This window comes from Trichosurus vulpecula, chromosome 4 (genome assembly GCF_011100635.1).
Source record: "Trichosurus vulpecula isolate mTriVul1 chromosome 4, mTriVul1.pri, whole genome shotgun sequence".
NCBI lineage: Eukaryota > Metazoa > Chordata > Mammalia > Diprotodontia > Phalangeridae > Trichosurus > Trichosurus vulpecula.
Genome location: NC_050576.1, coordinates 213,453,225 through 213,467,387, shown reverse-complemented (window position 1 = coordinate 213,467,387; position 14,163 = coordinate 213,453,225).

Below are 14,163 nucleotides of genomic sequence, written 5' to 3'. Positions count from 1 at the left end.
CATCAGAGCACCAACTTTGAGTGTGAGTTTGGGAACATAACTGGGATATGTGAAATGAAGAGTATATAAACACAGAGGAAGTGGTGAGAATGGGCACCATATGAACCTCATGTACATTTGAATCACATGAAAGAAGGTTTAACTTTCTCTCTCTCTCACACACACACACACGTACACAAACACACACGCAGAGTCTGGTATAGAAATACATTAAATTTAACAGGGAAATAGATAGGGAAAGGGAATGGGAATGGAGGGAAGTTAAGAAGGAGGATAAGATTGGTCATGAACAAAATGAACTCCAATAACAAAGGATGAAACATAAAACTGAGATTAAAAGGAAAGAAAGAACTAAGAAGTGTGGTAGGAGACTGGGCGGCAGAAAAGGATCACTTTAATTATAGATCAAGTGTGTTAACCACAAATTTCCTTTCATCACCTTCTTTTTTGTAAAGAAGAACATGGGGAAGGGAAGAGAGAAAAACATAAGAGGACAGGATAGAAAGAAACATACAATTAACAATCATATCTTTGAATATGAATAGGATGAACTCAACAACAAAACAGAAGAGGAAAATAGAATAAATTTAGAAAGGGAGATCCAACAATATGTTGTTTAAAAAAATACTTGAAATATTAAGGTTCACACATCTAAAATAAGGGAATGGAAAAAAGTCTATCATGAATCATATGAATTCAAAAAAGCTGGATTAACAATCATGATCTCAGACAAGGTAAAAGTAAAAACATACCCAATTAAAATAAGGAAACTATATTTTGTTTAGAAACATCATGGACAATGAATCAATGTCAACATTTAATATATTTGCATTTAATGACATAGAATTTAAATACTTAAAAGAAAAGTTAATCAATACAGGAATAAATAGTACACTTCTAATAGTGGTGCATGTGGTGTGGTGTGTGTGTGTGTGTGTGTGTGTGTGTGTGTGTGTGTAAACCTCAGTGTGCCTTTTTCAAACCTAGGAAAATCTAGCAAAAAAAAAAAAGCAAAAGAAAAGAAGAAAGATAAATAAGAAAGAAGTTAAGGGCCTGAAGTTAAGGGCCTGAATAGATTTTCAGAAAAGTTAGATATGATAGATTTGGTGATTATTTGAATAGGAACAGAAAGGATGTATTTTTCTCAGCTGTTCATGGCACATGTTAAAACAAACAAACAAACACCTGACCAAGTATTAGGGCATTAAAAAACCTCACAAACAAATATTGAAAAATGTAAATATTAAAACACCCTTTACTGACCACATTATGATAAAAGTGTATTCAATCAAGGCCTTTAAAGAGAGGGCTAAAAATTAATTCAAACCTAAATAATTTAATCTTAAGGAATTGGTGGGTCAAAGAACAAATAGTAAAAAGAGAGATTATTTCATCAAAGAAAATGAGAGACAATGAACCAAAACATTTGAGATGACGCCAAGCAGTTGAGAAGGGGAAATTTTTATCTCTAAACTCTTTAATCAACAAAAGAGAGAAAGAACAGATCAATAAATTTGATATGCAACTAAAGAAATTAAAAAGCAACAAATCAAAAAACCCTGATTAAGCAAATGAGAAATTGAGAAAATCAAAGAAGAAATTAATGAAACTGAAAGCAACAAGAATAAGTAGATGAAACTAGGAGTCAGTGTTTTAGAAAAATAATAAAATAGTATGTCTTCCTTTAGAAAAACAAATGTTCAATTTCAAAAAATTAAAGGGGAGAATTCACATAAATGAAATAAATGAAGCCTTCAGAAATGCCAGCAAAAGTGAAAGCTTAGAAAAAAATAATGATTATTTATGTAAATGTAAAATACTCAAGTGAACAGAACAAGAAAAAAACATTTTAAATAACCCAATTTCAGAAAAATAAACAACCCAAGACCAGATGGATATAAAAGTGAATTCTGTAAGACATTCAAAGAACTTAATTCCAATATTACCCAAACTGTTTACAAAAATGGGAAAAGAATGGATCCTCTCAAATTCTTTCTATGATACAAATATGGGTTTAACAACTAAACCCGGGAATTACCAAGCCTCTAGAAAACCTATGGACCAATGTTTCTAATGACTATCAATTCAAAAAATTAAACAAAATGTTAGCAAAAAAAGGTTTGATTTATAATAGGAATGCAAGATTGGTTCACTATTAGGAAAATTGTCAGTATAATAGACCACATTAAAAACAAATATAAGAAAAACCACATTATTTTTTATCATTGTGGCTTGGAATTGGGCCTGTCTCATTGGCCTCATGTTGCAAGTACATGCCATTCTTTTTTTTTTTTAAGTATTTATTATTTATTTAATATTTTTAGTTTTCAGCATTGATTTCCACAAGAGTTTGAACTACAGATTTTCTCCCCATTTCTACCTTTGCCCCCACTCCAAGATGGCATATTTTCTGGTTGCCCCATTCCCCAGTTAGCCCTCCCTTCTGTCACCCCACTCCCCCCATCCCCTTTTCCCTTACTTTCTTGTAGGACAAGATGGCTTTCTATGCCCCATTGCCTGTATATCTTATTTTGTAGTTGCATGCAAAGATTTTTTTTTGAACATCTGTTTTTGAAACTTTGAGTTCCAAATTCTCTCCCCTCTTTCCTTCCCACCCTCCCTAAGAAGGCAAGCATTCAACATAGACCACATGTGTATCATTATGTAAAACCCTTCCACAATACTCATGTTGTGAAAGACTAACTATATTTTGCTCCTTCCTATCCTATCCCCCTTTATTCAGTTTTCTCCCTTGACCCTTTCCCTTTTCGAAAGTGTTTGTTTTTCATTACCTCCTCCCCCTATCTGTCCTCCCTTCTATTGTCCACCCTTTTTTTTATCTCCTTCCTCCTTCATTCCTGTGGGGTAAGATACCCAGTTGAGTGTGTATGGTATTCCCTTCTCAGGTCAAATCCGATGAGAGCAAGATTCACTCATTCCCCCTTACCTGCCCCCTCTTCCCTCCCAACAGAACTGATTCTTCTTGCCACTTTTATGCAAGATAATTTACTCCATTCTATCTCTCCATTTCTCCCTCTCTCAATATATTCCTCTCTCATCCCTCAATTTGATTTTTTTTAGATATCATCCCTTCATATTCAACTCACCCCATGCCCTCTGTGTGTGTATACATATTTTCCCTTCAGCTACCCTAATACTGAGGTCTCATGAATTACACACATCATCTTTCCATGTAGGAATGTAAACAAAACAGTTAAACTTTAGTAAGTTCCTTATGATTTCTCTTTCTTGGTTACCTTGTCGTGCTTCTCTTGATTCTTGTGTTTGAAAGTCCAATTTTCTATTCAGCTCTGATCTTTTCACTCAATAATTTTTAATAATAATAATAATAATTCCAGTAATTTTTAAATTATCTCTCCTGGATCTATTCTCCTGGTCAGTGGTTTTTCCCAATGAGATATTTCACATTGTTTTCCATTTTTTCATTCCTTTGGTTCTGTTTTGTAATATCTTGATTTCTCATCAAGTCACTAGCTTCCACTTGCTCCAATCTAATTTTTAAGGTAGTATTTTCTTCAGTGGTCTTTTTCCATTTGGCCAATTCTCCCTTTCAAGGCATTCTTCTCCTCATTGGCTTCAAAAAAGGAATCTAGAGTTTGAGCTTGAGTCTGTGTTTGAGTCTGAGTTCATTTTTCCAACTTTCACAAGGATCATTAATTGCCAAGATTTCAAATTTCAAGGGTCCAAATATTATTAATATACTTATGCTTTATATTTATATTTATGTTTGACAAGGAGACAAGAAACATTTAAGGACTTGTTTGGTGCCTTCATGTTGGTTGTTTAAAAGCAGTAAGCAACAGAAGGGTAAAAATATTCCAACTGTACTTCCTTTTATTCTTTTGGAATCTGAAGATGGTCTAAAACTTTCCTGTTCTGACTTCTAATAACAAAAATTCACACTTCTTTCCTGCAATAAATTTGTCACAACTTCAAGCACAGTTTCTAGATATACCTTTAATCTACACCAAAATTAAAATCAATTTCACAGAGTAATATCCCAAAACTTCAGAGTCAGAGCCTGGCTAACTGATACTGCCTAGGGCTCAGGAAATGCATTTCTTTTTAAATTCTTAGTTGTGGAATTATTTAAACTCATAGGTTTTATTCTGATTTCTAATTTATTCTAATTTCTCCTAAGTTTTTTCTTATTTTAACTCTTACCTGAATTTTATTGAATTTCTATTTCACTGAATCTCTCCTGAACAGATTCTATGATTAACAAAAGAGTTCTTAAAATTCAAACTGCAACTTTAAAATCAATCCCTAGTCATTTTAAAGTTTCTTTTATGGAATAACTGACCTATCAATTTATGTTTTCATTAAACTTCACAAAGTTTGCTGGTACTTCAAAAGTTCATCAAAATACTCATAAAAATTTTCAAATCATAATTTTAGAATTTTCCAGTAGAGAATAATAAATTTTAGCTTTTAGTCATTTATTATTGTTTCCCCTGGTTTATTGGACCACAGGAAAAGGCATGGAACAAAATGAATATTTGGAGGCACCTGCTAGCATGGATTAGTATGAAGCACAGATAAGATATCACAGACTTTCCATTCTCTTAAAGATTTTCCTAATTGCATAAGGTCCCTTTTTATATGAAGCAAGGAACCCATCATTCCTAAACTTAGTTCTATCGTTCACAAAACACACACAAAGAACATATAACAACACTTGATGCAATATTAAATCAGGCCTGAACTTCTCCCAAATTTTCCCTAGGAGATTTTATCTGTCTCCTCTATTAAGTATACAACTTTTGACAGTCCTGTGGCTGGAGTCCTGTTGTCAGTCTAAGATTAATTCTTCTGCTTACTATTTGTGTCAATGTTTTTATAATCCTACAGTAAGAAAATGTAATTTAGTAACAATGTCAAATTGCTTTAGTCTAATTTGCCAATTGGGTTCACCCATTTAAAGTACACTTTGTGTGTGTATGTATGTGCATGTATATACCCCTATATACATATGTATAAACATATATTTATATTTACATATGTATACATACTTTTCTTTTTGGTGAGGCAATTGGAGTTAAGTAACTTGCCTAGTGTCACATAGCTCAAGTGTCTGAGGCCAGATTTTAACTCAGGTCCTCCTGATTCCAGGGCCAGTGATCTATCCACCGCACCACCTAGCTGTATGTGTATATATATATATATATCTTTAAAAATTATTTTTATGATATTTAGCAAAGAACCTATATATCCTACTTTTTTTTGGAAGGGGGAAGGCAGGGCAATTGGGATTAAGTGACTTGCCCAATTGGGATTAAGTGACAGCTAGCAAGTGTGTCAAGTGTCTGAGGCTGCACTTGAACTCAGGTCCTCCTGACTCCAGGGATGGTGCTCTATTCACTGTGCCACCTAGTTGCCCCAAAAAAGAATTTTTTAAAAGAGAAATGAAATGCCTATTTTACTTCCCTAAAACTTTTCTTCCCCAGGGGATACCTTTCTAATCATAGGATTTTTCTGAAACAAAACAAACCAAAACCCTTTCTTCTACACTAATGTGGAGGATGCCTTCTAATAAAATCTTTTCCCCCCAAAGTGGAGGCTACCTTAAACTTGAAAGAATCTTAGAACTTTTCACTTAACCATTTCTGCAGAGTAAAAATTGGTGGTTTTGCAGCTTTCCTTCTCAAAGTAGAAGCTTACCTTAGCCTCATGAAAAATTAGGCTCTGGACTGAGGATAGTCCAGGCCTCCAAGGCAGCCCTCTGAGAAGTCCTTTGGCGGCAAGAGAGCTCTCATGGAAATTCCTCAGAGAGGACCCCTTATGGAAGTCTGGAGTCAATCTCTCAGGTCCCATCTTGGGGTGCCAACTGTTAAAATTGATTATCTGAAATACACAGGAAACAGGACAGAGTTACCCAGTCATCTATGATTTAATCTGCAAAGCTAGCATTTGCATATCAAACCAGGTCACCTGACTGCTCAGAAGTCAGAGACAAGGAGTGATTTATAGAGATGGTTTTGATAAGAAAGAATTGGAAAAATTACAGAAACTTGTTTTGAACATGATTCTATTGGACGAGTTAGCTTCTCCCAAACTTCCTTAATCCTATGCCAGAAGTCCTTTGCTGCAGGTGGTGCCTTTTGTTATCTCCAGTCCTCCTGATCTATATCTTGCCACTGGACCCAGATGGCTCCAGAGAAGAAAGTGAGGCTGGTGACTCTGCACAGCCCTCCCTCACTTAAATCCAATTCAACTGCATGTCACGGCATCACCTTCCTGTTGCCATGGTCCTCTTCAAGAACGAAAGACAAACAACAACCTCTGTGACTAGTAGTAGGAGTTGCCCTGCTGGGGACCCAACTGGAAATGTCCAGTTGGGCAGCACAATTCTTTCTTCCTTCCTTCCTTCCTTCCTTGCTTCCTTCCTTCCTTCCTTCCTTCTTTCTTTCTTTCTTCCTTCCTTCCTTCCTTTCTTTCCTTCCTGCCTTTCTTTCTTTCTTTCTTTCTTTCCTTCCTTCTTCCTTCCTTTCTTCCTTTCTTTCTTTCCTTCTTTCTTTCTTTCTCTCTTTCTTTCTTTCTCTCTTTCTTTCTTTCTCTCTTTCTTCATAGAAAACTTACCTTACCTACCGGCACTCTGCCCAGGGGAATATAAATTTTGATCCCTGAAACCTGGCAAGATATCTTGGGAATTATAGGCTAGATTTTTTTTCTTAAGGACCATCCCTTAAACCAAAATTCCTCTGGCTCTCATTTATTGACCAATAACAGGTCCTAGGCCAAGCCCCACTTGGTCATTGATTGGGCCCTGATTGGCTCAGAGTGATATAAAGAGCAAATGTTTCTGTTTGGCCAGAAACCCTGAGGGTCTTCCTCTCCCAGACAGATTTTTTTTTGACTAGGTGAAGGAGGCTATTCTCTGCCTCATTTCTTACTTAGTCTTAATCACTAAATGCATGTTGCTTCAAACTGAGACCTGTTAAAGACCTTCGCTTAAAAAGACCGGCATCTCCCACTACATCCACAGCTGGTGACTTTACACAGCCGTCCCTCACTTAAATCCAATTCACCTGCAAGTCATGGCATCACCTCCCTGATATTATGGTCCTGTTTGAGAATGAAGGACAAACAACAATCTTTTGTAACTGGAAAGGGTGCTGGGAAAGAGGAACTTGTGGTTAGTGGTTAGCAGTCACCACCCATCTTCCCTAGAAGGATCCATTATTCAATTTAGACTCTAATTCCAGAAGAAAGGAGGCTTGTACACCAAGACTGGCAAGAGGAACTTAGCCTGTGGCTAAGCTTTCTCCACTATCCAGAAAGGGGGACTTAGCCTCTGGTCAACCTCCTTCCTGCCAGAAAGCTTTTTTACAAAAAGCTTTTCAAAAGAGTAATCCTATGATTATTTTATTATGTCTTATTCTAAATTATCTGCTGTTAAATGATAAAGTCTTGAGAAGACTTTGACTTGAGAACTATCTATTCACCAAATCTATAGGTAACCTAGATTTAAGAGATCATCTATGTTAGTCTGGCTAAGCTTAATCCTATAATCAAACTAAAAATCAAAGTAATCAAAAATAGCTGATTTCTTTTTCATGACTTTACCTCTCAGTATTCTGGGCAACTCTCTAAGATTATCAGTTGCAGAGAAAGTGCTGACATTTTTAAAGGGAATTTTCTCACATGGGAGTTCTATACAGTCAACAAATATTTATAATTATTAACACTTATTAAGCGTTATTATGTGCCAGGCACTGTGCTAATCATTGAGAATATAAATATGTGCAGAAAGACAGCCCTTGCTGATGTGGATACAAATAGTGCCCTAAGAGTTAAAATTAATAGCTGACTTTGTGAAGCCCCTAGTTTACTCTCTAACCTAAAGGCACACTGGAGTCTCTTCCCTTTATCTTGAGTTACCATAAAACTTCCCCCTTATCCTGGACCATGGAATTCCTTGTCTCCCCCCATCCTGGGTCATAAATTTTCCCTTGTCTCCCTTATCCTGTCCTTACAAAAACAAGCCACTGCCCCTCTGAAAATTGCTAGTCCTGGGTAGTCCTTCCAGGGCTAGCCCACTGCTTTTGTGTCAATAAAGCTCCCAGTGGCTACAGAGAAGGTCTAAGTGAATTCTTTCACATTTGATGAACCAGCTCTCCCAACTCTGACCTCATCACTTGCCCTCAAGGAGTTTGGATTCTATTGAAGGAAGACAACATAAAAAGGGAAACTGAAATTGGGAGGAGAGGGAGAGAGAAGGTACCCAAAAAGGGGCAGGGAGGGCAGAAATCCAGAGAGGAATGAGGACATGGCTGGCCTGGGTACTTTCCTTTAAATGGAGGTTCTGATGGTAACCAACTAATCAGAGGAAGGAGTCATAAGGATGGAATATACTAGACGGTGGCTGGAAAGCAGGGACTTGAGTGAGCTCCCCCCCAGGTCCCTCCAAACACCTATAAAAATGTCTCTGAAAAATTCTAGAACTGCAGAACCCACGAAATAGCAGAGGGAAGCAGGGATCCAGCCCAGGACAGCCCGGATGGTCTCTGGGTAAGGTCTATTGCATGGAACTGGGAGTGGAGCGGAGCAGAGCCCAGCGTGGCCCATGCCTGAACCAACGAAACCAGGAGCCAGGCAGAACAGGCTCTAGTGTCCTGAATCAGTGAGCTGTGGCAGTTACCAGACTCCTCAACCCACAAACACCAAAGACAACAGAGAAGGTTAGTAGGAAAAACTGTGGGGGACAGAGCAAAAGGAGTTTGCAGTTTGGCTACTGCCCCAGGGGCAGCAGAGGTGGTGCAGCTCTGAGGCTGCTTATAGAGCTACAGCTGCAGTTTCTTCTGGCCCCAGGCCCACCTGGTGGGAGGAATCAAGTGGTGGATCAGAACAGGAGTGCAGAGCCAGCTTAGATCTGAGTCGCAGTCCAGGTTGGCGGTTCTTGGGGGAGGAGGAGCACTGGTGTGGCAGAGCTTGCTGTGTAGCTCTGAAAACAACAGTGCAGCCTCTCAAGCTTGGGACAAAGTACTCTCTACTCTACAAGCAGTCATACCCCAACGAAAAACTCAATGGTCAAGTAAGTTGGCTGGGAACATGGCCAGGCAGTGAAAACGCACTCAGATTCACACTCAGACTTTGGAATCTTTCTTTGGTGACAAAGAAGACCAAAACATAAAGCCAGAAGAAGTCAACAAAGTCAAAGAACCTACCTCAAAAGCCTCCAAGAAAAATATGAACTGGTCTCAGGCCATGGAAGAGCTCAAAAAGGATTTGGAAAAGCAAGTTAGAGAAGTAGAGGAAAAATTGGGAAGAGAAATGAGATTAACGTGAGAAAACCATGAAAAACAAGTCAATGACTTGCTAAAAGAGACCCAAAAAAATACAGAAAAAAAATACTGAAGAAAACAACACCTTAAAAATAGACTAACTCAAATGGCAAAAGAGCTCCAGAAAGCCAATAAGGAGAAGAATGCCTTGAAAGGCAGAATTAGCCAAATGGAAAAGGAGGTCCAAAAGACCACTGAAGAAAATACTACCTTAAAAATGAGATTGGAGCAAGTGGAAGCTAGTGACTTGATGAGAAATCAAGATATTGTAAAACAGAACCAAAGGAATGAAAAAATGGAAGACAATTTGAAGTATCTCATTGGAAAAACCACTGACCTGGAAAATAGATCCAGGAGAGATAATTTTAAAATTATTGGACTACCTGAAAGTCATGATCAAAAAAAGAGCTAGATATCATCTTTCAAGAAATTATCAAGGAGAACTGCCCTGATATTCTAGAACCAGAGGGTAAAACATAAATTGAAAGAACCCACAGATCACCTCCTGGAAAAGATCCCAAAAAGAAAACTCCTAGAAATATTGTTGCGAAATTCCAGAGCTCCCAGATCAAGGAGAAAATACTACAAGCAGCCAGAAAGAAACAATTTGAGTATTGTGGAAACATAATCAGAATAATACAAGATCTAGCAGCTTCTACATTAAAGAATCAAAGGACTTGGACTATGACATTCCAGAGGTCAATGGAGCCAGGATTAAAACGAAGAATCACCTACCCAGCAAAACTGAGTATCATGCTCCAATGCAAAATATGGATTTTCAATAAAATAGAGGACTTTCAAGCTTTCTCAGTGAAAAGACCAGAGCTGAATAGAAAATTTGACTTTCAAACACAAGAATCAAGAGAAGCATGAAAAGGAGTCTGGTGAGGATTGAGTCTCATAATTTCTTGTAGAAATGAGCATGGATGTGTTTTATTCCCTGGACAGAAGTTTAGATGCCTAAGTCCAACTATAGATCTGAAAGCTGAATATTAGAGCTCTATGTTTTAGAACTGATTTCTGAAGCAATCTACATTTCATTAGGTACACAAATTCTACCCTCTCTGAAAAGTTCGATAAAAATCAGCAGGAACAAATGACCAAATTGGGGGTGAAGAAAGAGAGACTTTTTGCTGCCTACCTTTAGGTAGTGGGTGAGGAAGGAGATTCCTTTGTATACCCAAAGGTTAGAATTTACAATACAAATTTTAATGATTATCCAAAGTTAGAATAATTACCAACCATTCAAAGGGTGTCTTTGATCTGGTGAGGATTTTCAAGTGTGCATGTGTGTGTATGTGTGTGTGTGTGAAATTACTTTGCTGAAAATAAATACCAAACAAAATGTGACTTTAACAAAAAAAAGGAGAGAGAGAGAGATCTTTGTATGTGAGGTTCCTTAGGACAAGTCTTGCTGACAGCATGGTGAAACTCTGAAGTGCTGCAGCTTAAGGGAACTAGGACCCCTCCCAGCCAAAGTGGGAAATCTAGGAGTTAATTTTTAAATAAGTGAGTTTCATCTGAGATCATTTAGATAATCATGGAATTATATCTGAGTAAAGTTACATTTTTGAACAACTAGTCACTATGTGTAAACTGGTGTTCACTGTATTCATGTAAAACTCCAGAATGTAGTATTTGGACTGCTTGTCCAACTTATCCAACATTCAGCCAGCTTGCCTCTCCATCATTTCCTGTGGTAGTTGCTCCCTTCAATTTACTTGATGGGTTAAAGATTTTTCTAGAACTTATAATGGTTTTGATATTGGCAAGCTGTATTCTGAAGCCCACCTAAAGTAGCTTGTCTATAGAGCAGACAAAGGGGTGGGGGTGGGGGAGAGTTTAAAATCTATCATGTATTTATTTATATATACTTTAGGATTTACATATATATATACACATACATGTATACACACATATATAGTGAGTTTTGCCTCCTATGATAGTAATATTGGATTTATCATAAATCATTTGTGCTTCTCCTACAATGGTCAGTGAAATTGGCCATGGAAAGAGGAAGAGGAACATGGTTATAAGACAACAGAATTGTTCTATAAGGCTTGGGCCTAAAAGTCACAAATTGACATGGCACAGGTATGATAGGATAAAATTTCCTCAGCTCTTCTTTTATTCTAGGCAAAAATCATAAATCCCTTACCTCCTCTTCAGTACTTGCCACAACTCCCCAGATCAAAGTCTGTCTAGGACAATCTGGTGAGCTCTCCATAGGGACATTCCTTTGCCCTTCTCTTTCCCACCTCTTCCCTCAGTTTGCCCAGAACCCATCTGAGACAATGGATGATGAGAAGATTTGCCACCATAGAATGCCCTTCTTCCCTTGCTTTCTCCTCTCACTCCCTCCTCCTTAACTCTGGGTCTCCCAGAGTCTGCCCTAGAAGGGCAGCAGAAAGATCCATCCTTATGAAGGCTATCCTTCATCCCCAATACATCTGGACTACTTGATTGCTAACATGGCTTAGATGAATTGAGAGTCACCAGCTCTATTCCTTTTGGTGAGATGAAGGACCGCCACCTGATTCACCACCACCTCTTGAGGTTCTCCAGGCCTTACTAACTGCTCTAAGCCTTCCAGAACCCCAGCCCCTGTCATCTGATCTAGTAATGTAACCTAGAGACTCCTGGACTTAGCCATCTCACTCACTGTGAGAAGCTTTTTGCTTCTTTCCCTGAATGGGGGAGATTCCTGACTAGGCAGCAGCATAAACACTTTTACCTGGATTCAAAATCTGATCAAATTAAAATGATAAGGAGTGGCTAAACAAAATGTAGTACAGGAATGCAATATTGCTTTGCTGTAAGAAATAATAAATATAATGAATACAGAGAAACATGGAAAGATTTACATGAAGTGATATGGGGTGAAGTCAATAGATCCATAAGACAATGTATGCAATGACTACCATGATGTAAGTGGAAGAACTGACCACATTCACATACACACACAAATCAAAAGTGAAAGGTGCAAAATTGTAAATGACAAGCATAGCTGGAAAGAAAAATATGAAAAGACAGCCCCATCTCATTCTTTTGCAGAGGTGGGAGGTCCACAAATGTGGCACATTGCACATATCTTTCAGACTTTTTCAAAGTATTGATTAATTTTACTGATTTTTTCCTCTTCCTTAAATTTTTTAAAAAAATATTGTTTGTTACATGGGATGGCTCTCTGGGAGAGAAAGACAGAATAATGAGGAAAATTATAAAGATGCAAAAAAAAATGACATCAATCAACACATTTTTAAAAATCAAAATTACTGTTCTAAGACCTTCTACCTCACATTGTAAATTCTGTCACTTATAACTTTTTTATATTTAATTTATTTAATATATTTAGTTTTCAACATTGATTTCCACAAGAGTTTGAATTACAAATTTTCTCCCCATTTCTACCCTCCCACCCACTCCAAGATGGCGTATATTCTGGTTGCCCGGTTCCCAGTCAGCCCTCCCATCTGTCACCCCACTCCCTTCCCATCCCCTTTTCCCTTCTTCTCTTGTAGGGCAAGATAGATTTCTATGCCCCATTACCTGTGTATCTTATTTCCTAGTTGCATGCAAAAACTTTTTTTTGTTGCCCCAAGAAGGCAAGCAACTCAACATAGGCCACATGCATATCATTATGTAAAACCCTTCCACAATACTCATGTTGTGAAAGATAAACTATGTTTTGCTCCTTCCTAACCTAACCCCCTTTATTGAATTTTCTCCCTTGACCCTGTCCCTTTTTGAAAGTGTTTGTTTTTACCTCCTCCCCCGTCTGCCCTCCCTTCTATCGTCCCCCCTTTTTTATCTTCCTCCTTCTTTCCTGTGGGGTAAGATACTCAATTGAGTGTGTATGGTATTCCCTCCTCAGGTCAAATCCGATGAGAGCAAGATTTACTCATTCCCCATCACCTGCCCCCTCTTCCCTTCCTAGAGAACTGCTTTTTCTTGCCACTTTTATGTGAGATAATTTACCCCATTCTATCTCTCCCTTTCTCAATATATTCCTCTCTTATCCCTTAGTTTGATTTTATTTTTTTAGATATTTTTTAGATATCATATTCAACTCACCCTGTGCCCTCTGTCTATATATATATATATATGTATACACCTACATATATACATACATAGACACACACATATGTGTATATATGCATACACACACACATATATATACACACACATATACATACACACACACACACACACACACACACACACACATATATATATATATATATATGTATATGCATATTCCTTTCAGCTACTATGATACTGAGGTCTCATGAATTACACACATCATCTTTCCATGTAGGAATGTAAACAAAACAGTTCAACTTTAGTAAGTCCCTTATGATTTCTCTTTCTTGGTTACCTTGTCATGCTTCTCTTGATTCTTGTGTTTGAAAGTCAAATTTTCTATTCAGCTCTGGTCTTTTCACTGAGAAAGCTTGAAAGTCCTCTATTTTATTGAAAATCCATATTTTGCCTTGGAGCATGATACTCAGTTTTGCTGGGTAGGTGATTCTTCGTTTTAATCCTAGCTCCATTGACCTCCGGAATATCATATTCCAAGCCCTTCATTCCATTAATGTAGAAGCTGCTAGATCTTGTATTATTCTGATTATGTTTCCACAATACTCAAATTGTTTCTTTCTGACTGCTTGCAATATTTTCTCCTTGATCTGGGAGCTCTGGAATTTCGCAACAATATTCCTAGGAGTTTTCTTTTTGGGATCTTTTTCAGGAGGTGATCTGTGGGTTCTTTCAATTTATGTTTTACCCTCTGGTTCTAGAATATCAGGGAAGTTCTCCTTGATAATTTCTTGAAAGATGATATCTAGCTCTTTTTTTG